The sequence below is a fragment of the Sturnus vulgaris genome, chromosome 7 (assembly GCF_052056855.1).
Source record: "Sturnus vulgaris isolate bStuVul1 chromosome 7, bStuVul1.hap1, whole genome shotgun sequence".
In the NCBI taxonomy this organism is placed as follows: Eukaryota; Metazoa; Chordata; class Aves; order Passeriformes; family Sturnidae; genus Sturnus; species Sturnus vulgaris.
In genome coordinates, this window is record NC_142249.1 from 12,773,187 (window position 1) to 12,782,131 (window position 8,945).

The following is an 8,945-nucleotide window of genomic DNA, read 5'->3' on the forward strand; positions in this document are numbered from 1 at the left end:
CACTTCTGCAGTGTGTGGTGCAGGAAAAGGGAAAAGAAGCAGATATTAAATGCCTTATCTTCATCTGCATTTGGGAAAACATGAGTGCAGCTCCAGAACATGTCGTTTTCTTCTGACATAGTGTAGGTCATAAGGCTGGGTCAGAATTGTTCCCAACTTATTCTAATGTCTCTTTTACAGGTGAGAATGTACCTGGCAATATCAGGCTCTGATAGCTTGACATGGTATCTGCTTTATGGGTGGATATATCAAAATAGGAGGTCTAAGTCTGCTGAGTTCTCTCCTGTTGAGAAAATGGCTAACAACTTCCTGTACGACATTTCTGTGTTGCTTTCTCTGTCTCAAGTTTATAAAAAGTAGACGTGTATTAGAGCCCTCAGAAGCACTGCTTTTTAGGAGATTCCTATTTCTTGGTGAAGCTTTTCACACTGGCAGTTAGTCAGGAGGAGGAATAAGGAGCAGCACAAGGGTACTTCTAGTGGAATAAGACATAGAACTATAAAGAGGAATAAAGTAAAGGAGATAAGAGAGAAATGTGAAGGAAGGAATGAGGGAATGAGAAAAACCTGGAAAACAGAGAAAGACAGTGGCAAATCCTGGTAGGGATTCACAAGGAAAAGTTGAAAACTTATATGAAGGAGAGGAATGTAAAGGAAAATACCATAAACCATGGCAGGGGATGGGGGGTGGGCAGGGAGAAAGGAAACAAAAAATGGAAAAAGTATATGAGAAGGGATAAGTAAAATAGTAATAAAGATTTCTTCAAGGCGGGGTTCTGTAAATGAGGAAAGGGAAGAAGATACTGAGAGACTGAAGAATGGTCTGAGAGGCAGGGATACAGTGCTGCCTTCAGCAAATACACAGCACTCTAATGCTAAGCAGACACTGCCCAGAGCCTTTACACTTGCCTGAAATAAAGCTTCAGGCCAGATGATGGAGAGAAGCTAGTGCAGGTGCCAATTATGTATGATCTACCTTCAACTGCAAAAGGTGACAATGCACAAAATGTTGACCCCCTGTACAGCACCTGAGACAACAGCTGCAGAAATCTGGTAGCCCTGCCTCACCAATTGAACACTGAGATTATTTCATACTTTCTTTACCAGTGATTTTTAGGCAATTATCCTTCTGTTTCTAAACTCTTCATTTGCCTGATTACCATAAATTTCCCACAGCACCTTCTTTAATAACCTAGGATAAACAGAAGCACCAGCATATGTAAATTAGGGAAAAGAAACAGAACTGGAGTTATATAATCATATTCTCCTCCCTACAGAGAGCCAAAAGGAAAATTAATCTTTTGTTGTGTGCATCTGGGAACTTTAATAATATAGTAAAAATAAAAAATGCTTTTACATAAGTCCATCTCTTAATTCATTAAGTAATACAGCAATATCATATTGCATAGGGAAACTGTTTAGAAACAACAGCCAAAGCTAACAGTATTTAAAACAGCAGTTTTAAAACAGTACCAAAATACTCTAATTCTCTGTGATGTTTCTCTAGCTATAGAGGGTTTTTTTCCACTAAATATATTAGGTCTTTTCCAGTTCTTCCTCCTTTCTCTAACCCTCTCCTCTCCCAAATGGGAGTGGAGACATATGAAAACTGAGCAGAAAAAGAAAAACTGTCTTCATGCAGACATGTGCTCTATCAGAGCTGACATAAAGAAATGAAATGTCATTTTCATCCTGAAAAGAAGTAGGAAGTATAGGCAGACAATTCTTAGGAGGCTCCTGCCTCAAGTTTGCAATAAGTATTTGGCTGACCATATCATAATATTAAGAATGGCTGAATTTGTTAGGAAAATTTCCCTTTTTTCTTCCTCCTGTAGTCCTTCCTTCCTTCCTAGTAACCATGAATCTACCATTATCATGATTTGCACGTAAGTCTGAAGATGAATTAAAAAGCATGGCATGATTACCAAGCACATCCATTCCAACCAAACACATATTTCAGATTTAGGATTCTGCCTGGGAGAGAAATAGGTATTTATCAATGGCTGTGAATTTGAGCAAGAGTAGCTGACTAAAGACTCAGGTGAAGAAGTGCAGAGAAATGTCTTGTGGATAACAATGATTAATTTCTCTGTGTTTATAGACTTCCAATACATTAAAATTATTTGCTTCCCTGTGTGTGCAAGACTGCTCACTACTTGCCTTTGTGAGGAAGGGCTCGAATAAAAAAAAAAAAAAAAAAAAGGAGACAGACTGGTACTAATTCAGAAATACTGGACAAGTAAATGGGTCTCCTTTTTTCCCAAGTAATGCTTCCATGCAGGGATATATGTTGGTGCAGTTTGCCCTTTGCAAGTGCTATATTTTTCTTTACATGCAATTATCCTCTTCCATACACACTTCAGTGAGTTATGGCAAGCATAAAGCCTGCAGGTTGCATGGCACACCATGCTTCTACTGCTCTGAAACTGCAACAAACCCACAAGGGCACTTTTAAAATCTTGTAAACTCCTTGAAGTCAACTTGTATCTATTTCTTTACTAGGCACCAAAGATGCCTTATATGACAAACAAAATAGTCAAATTTTTCTCGTTCTACAAACCAAAGTCACATGAAATTCAAAGAGTACAAATGAGAAATCAGCTTCTGTTTTAGCAGTCCAGTACAGTTATGATTTGGACAAATTAGCAAGAAAACTCATCTTCTCTTATTCTGTAAATCCAAGCAGATATGAGCTATTTACAAGTCACATGGGTCAAATTCTATGTCCTCTCCAGTGAAAATATATTACTCTAAATCATCTTTTGGTTCTAAAGAAAACATAAAATACATTTAAAAATACAAGTTTATAAAATATCTGTTATTGACATACAAGTGGTAAACATGCCATCTATATTGCCTTAGTGTAAATTGTACATTATTCAACATAATGAAAAGCAAAATAAACTGCAGGTTGATTTCCTACATGGTTCATGACTTTTTGCTGTCATGGTTTTCCTTTTGAAATGCAGTTGTCACTGAAGACATGCTCCATTCAATTACACATCACAGCTCTCTCAAAAGCTTGAGATACTTCCTTGTTTTATAGAATGTGAGAGCTGAACTGTGCCCCTTTCTTTGCAGTTGATTCAGACTGTACTTCCCAACATCTAAAGTTGGAAGTAGTATCTGAAACACCACAATATATCTATTTAAATGACAGAATGAATGCCAAACTCCTAAGGCTCAGCCTAAATCAACTCGTGAATTTTACTTTGTTTGGTCCTCAGAAATGGGGAGGAAATAACTCACCTTAATCCATTAATTTTTATTAAATATTGTGCCTGAGGGAATCCTTTGAAGGCATGGGGTATTCAAATGTTTGCTGCATGAAGGTGTGGTAGATACAACAGAGGCACTGGCCACAGGAGACAGATGAATCTTTAATTTGTCCCTTGGCGGCTGTGGAGGAGATCCACAGAAAATCCCCAAACTAATTAAGCAGACATCCAGCATTATTGAGCTTTGTCTGGAGAGGCACAGAGAAGAGCAGCCCGATCTCAGCACTGCACAGCAGCTGGGAAGGAGAACAGCTCTGCCTCAAACCACGGTGCCTCTCATTTAATGGGACCCAGCTCAGATAAGTATTCTGCAGGGACAGGATTCTCACAGTGTGCTGGCTGTATGCTGTCTGGGTTGAGTCTGGTCCATCTTACAAAATCACTTTCATAACTACTGTCATGTTGACAGCCTGAGGAAGGACAAGGGACTGAAAAAAATTAGAGGGAATTGACTTGTGGTGATTCCTGTAGGTCACGATGGAAATGGCAAGGGAAATTTTTTTTTCTTCTAATGTGTTCACATGCAGATTTATCTATTCATTTTCCATAGCCAATGCATTTTAATTAAAGAATAAGTTATGTGGGGGGAAAAAAACAACACAAACTGGAAATAGAGAAAGGAAGCAAGACTTTGTGTGGGAAAAGGGCAAAATTTACCTACACGTAGGTCCTCATAGTGGCACAGAATCACAAATGTGAAAAATGGCAAGGGAAAGTCTTTGTGTGGTGGAATGGGCCAGTACCATTCATTGTTGTTCCAGGGCCTGGTTTCAATTTGTATAAAATTTCCTCTCATAAAACTGCTTTATTAAGACAACGCAGTAAAAGTCAAAAATGTTAACTTAATTGAAATAATTTGATTACATTTTGTTAGATCTTTCCATTAGCAATATTGACTTTTAGTGGCTTTGTTAATTAGACATTAATGGGAACATAAAACCATTAGCAAGGGAATGACCAGTTTAAGGTCAGGAGGCTTAGGGACCTGACAGCTAAGAGTAAAACCAGTTCCCAGAGTCCCTTTTCAGACTGGGCTGGGAAAACACTTCATTATTATATCTGTGGAGAGGAAATTAAAAAATGCTCTTATGGGTTACATTCCCATCTTCATCTAAACTTGAATATTCAAATGCATCTCTCTTTAGTGTTGGATTAGCTGCTGCAAACACAGGCTTGAGACATATCCTGTGTGGTTTTTTAAATTGAATTTTGATGAAAACTGAAAATCATAACCGGTTTCTTAACTGTTCCCTGTCAGCACCAGAGACTTTTTCAATTTCAGCAGAAGGCACTGTGCTTTCCCTCAGCAATATTGCCAGTGGTGTGGAACTTCCCTCAGAAAAACTCTTGGAAATTCATATAACAATGTGAGAACTGTTTTAGACAACCATGTGAGATAAAGAGCAGCAACCCATCTGCCCACCTTTCTAGCTGGTCTCTTTTGTGTTCTCTATGTCTTGCCCAATGCAATATTGAAAATAAATGAAATTTTCCTGCTATTGCTGCAGCTGCAGTTTCTTCCAAGGAATCGTCTTCAGCACCCAACAAACAAATGCAGTTTAGAAAAGTCTATTAAAAAAACTCTTTGGATAGGCATGAACTGCGTCAGAAATACAGCTTTTAGGACACAGGGCACTATGATATTTGCTGCACCAACACGTTTAGTGCTTTTCCTTTTAATATTAGCATATAGATATTTGAAGTTCACTTATGCATAGGCATAAATCTGCAGTAGCAGGCAGTTATTCCTCACCTTAATGTGCAAATGAAGCCTAACAGACTTCTCTTTAATTACTGATGTTCTTCAAGTCAAGAAGTGCCTAAAGAACTCTATCTGAATTTGGCCTGCAGGAATTCTGGTAGGTGTCTCATAGTTTAATCTTTTTTGGACATAACTATTCCTAAATGCATTAAAAATTTCTTTATTCCACACACGTTCTGTCAAGTCTTACTTTTAAAGTTATGAGAATTATGTACTTCTTACTACAAAGCCTAACTCTTTTGAGTTAGGTTGTAAAATTGTCCAGAATATTGTTTTTGAGCTTGATCAAGTAGTTGTTCCTTGTTTTCATCAACTCACTTCAGCAATCTTTTTTGTTGGGCATCATAAGGCATTTTTATAGCTTTCAGAACCATTTCTATACTTCTTTTTTTCACTCTTGCTCCTATTTTTTAAAAAATATATGAGTCTGAAGTTTTGATCACAGCCGAGGGGCTGACTCACCAATGCCATATGAGACCAATCTTTCCAAATTATTAAGCCATGTTTTGCTTTACTTTTTCCATATAGCATAAACCAGAATTCCATTCAGGGGAGTATGCTAAAAGTTCGTCTGTAGACCAAGACATTTTGACTGCTACTTTTTTATACCTGGACAAGCAGATCATGTGTCTGGTTGTTCCTATGGATAACCAGAATGATAAGTTTTCACAGTGAAGAGAGAAGAACCTGTTCTTTAATTTATGTTCATGTAGTTTGACTGAAAGTACCATGAATGAAATACATCTGATTGGTAAGTATATTACTAATTCTTTTTTATATAAAAGATCATGAGGGAAGGAGAGGGAAAAAACTTAGTCACCATCCATGACTATTAAATGCTGCAGAAAAAAAAGACACATTTGCTGTTGTTTTCTGCCTCCTGATTTGTTAATTTTATTTGCTCTTGAGTAGATTTTCCACAGCTGTTTCTTTTTACACTTGATCTTTCTGCTTGATAGGATTCCATCACAGGCAGACCCAGCACACACGCTGCTCAGCTGCTGTGTGTGTCCTTCAGTCCTCTTTAATTGGTGCACAGTTTGCACTCTTTACAGGGATTCCACAAGGACAAAATTTGTGCAGGCAAAATGCCAGAGCAATCTTCACTGGAAAGGCAGATGTTCCATTTCATCAGTCGGGTGGCTGGCATGGTCCTACCGAGGGAACAGGGGAGATCTGTGCCTCTTTCTCAAATCAGACACTGTCTTAGTTCTCCACTAAGTTAACTGCCTCTGATTTTCTGAGTGAATTGTTTTTTTCACCATTCATTTGGAAATAATTTGAAAGTAAAACAAGCAAAGCACATCAAAATAATTGCAACCCTGACTAAGAAAAAAGAATTCCACAGAGGCTTTGAACACCTTACAAATTGCTTCTCAGTTAAGACATTCTTGAAAGACACGTACAGCAAAATACTGCCATTTAAAAAAAAAAGTATAATGATCGTGCTTGTTAATTGTGTTTGTTTTCTTATGACTAATTTATTAAGGACAATTGAAAAAGCTAAAGCATTTGAACTGATTTTCCATTTGTTTGGCTATTAAAGTTCCTCTGTGAAATGTATGTTTACTTAAAGTATCTCCAGCTACCCATTTACAATGCATTTGTTAAATTAGTTAAGAGACTTTAATTGGGCATTGGGGATTTGTTGCGCTATTCCCAAGTCTGTTTACTAAAAATACACGAGAACAGTGAGCAATTTATTTATAACCTTGTTATATTAGGCCATTACCAACATCAGAATTTTTCCTTAATGTATTTTTAATTTGCATTGACAGAATTCAAGTCATATTTGCTTTTCTTTCTGTTTTTATTAGAAAAGCCTGAAAACTGTTTCTTGTTAAATATGGTGGAACCACATATTTTATTTGGAGCAGCAGTCATAGATGTGGACTATCCCCAAAAAGCAACAATATTGAATCAGCAAAAGAGAATGCTGTCTTTCTTTTGCATCCCACTAAGGTAAATAGTTTGAGCAGTTAAAGGTTTAAAATGCACTGTACTTTATTGGCATTATCACCAAAGAGACACTTCTTTATTTTGATCTGATCCTGGCCATTTCACACCAATTAAAACACCATAAAACTCCGATGGCAAGGCTTTGATTCCAGTGCCCCTCTGAGACGAGGGTGTCTGCACACCTCTTCCGAGCCAGGATCAAGCTCTTTCTAAAGCTGCCTTACAATGTGCAGGCAGATCTCTGTGCTCACCCAGAGCCTGGGGAAACTCACTGGACCACCACACCAAGGAAAGCAGTTCATTCCCAGGGAGCAGCATGTAATTAAATGTTTCAGCTTTCCAGAACTAATTTTTTGCTATCTTGTTAAGTGCAGTTGCTTTAACAGAATTTTCACTCCAGCTGACACTGATCTGTTGTGATGGGATGAGTCCCTGAGTTAACACTTGTAAATGTTAACAAGTAATTTATTTAAGCTGTTGTAGAAGAAAGACTGCTTTTATGGTAGGGGAAATCAACACCATACTCTCTATGCCAAATATTTTTACTGAACATAATGTTGTTTGAAGCTTGAGTTGTTTTCCATAGGCCAAAGAACAGTGTTGTGTTGTTATAAAAAAAATTGCAGTCATTTTTCAAAGGGCTGGTCCTGAGCTGGTGTGAATTAGCATAAATGTCCATTTCAATTGAACTATTCCACTTTACACTAGCTGACTTCCCAGGCAAATATGTATTGTTTAGTGAAAAAGAAAACCTTAAGAAAAACAAAATACTTCAGAGGACATAAGAGAGAAGAAGTATGATCATCATAGACACACTCCTGTCATCCTCCAAAATGCATGCAAGGTAATGTTTTTTTCTCTTTTCCTGCAAATTATTCTAACCTGAAATTATTATATGTAACAAAACTTCAGATTGTGCATCACTTTATCTAATTTAAATTTGGAGGTTAATTTACCTTTCTAGCTACCTTAACATCAGAAACTTCTCTTTAAACCTGGCCAGCTTTTGTTCTACTCTTGGATTAGAGCTTTCCTTGGTTGTTTGTGGAATACTGAACCTAATCCCTTATTCTGAGAGCCTAAAATTAATGACAGTCTGTGTGCAGAACCAAGGACTTCTTGTAAGACCACAGATTCTTTCTGCTGAGCTAGGACCTGGTTTGATTTTTACAACACATTCAGAATAGTTTTACTTAGGTTAAAACATTTATTTTTTAAGAGTGCTCCAAGCACATGGAAATAAAAGTGAAAAAAGCTTAATGAGTCCTTTTGGGGTTTATGACTGCAATCAAAAGCTTAGAAAGAATAGAGATAATAAACCAATTGATAGTACTGTACCTCCTGGCATAAGCATCACAGGGGAGGGTATTTGCCTGACTTTGATGGAAACTTACTGCTAAATCTTGCATTCAAGAACTAGAAATAAAAATGAATACACTTATATGATTTTTCTTAAAAGATCATATATATTCAAAAATGTATAACAGCAGCGTGAAAACATGGAGATAGTTTTAAATAGTGAAGATGTTGTTTAAATTGCTGAGTTGATTTTTATGTTGTTTACTTACATGTTATTTCAAATAGCTTAAAGCAAATGTAGTTTGAAATCCTGGGCAAGATAAACACTGGTTAGAAATTTTGGGGGAAAAAAAAAAAAAAAGGCAAGTAAAAATGACAAACATTTCCCAGAGCTTATCAGGAAGTGTCAAGAGCAGCCTTCTTGGTGAACAGTTTAGCAGCCAGCAGCTACTATTCTCACAATGCCATCTTGACAAATTTAGCACTCCAGATGCTGAGAGCCCAGATTTATACCCATCTGGCAATACTGAGAGATAAACACTCATCTTTCAGATGTGCTGCAGAGCTCACGTTCCCATGCAGAGAGCAGCATCCATCCTGTTTGGATCTCGAGCTGTCTCCGAGCATTGCACATTTCCTGATTTCCTT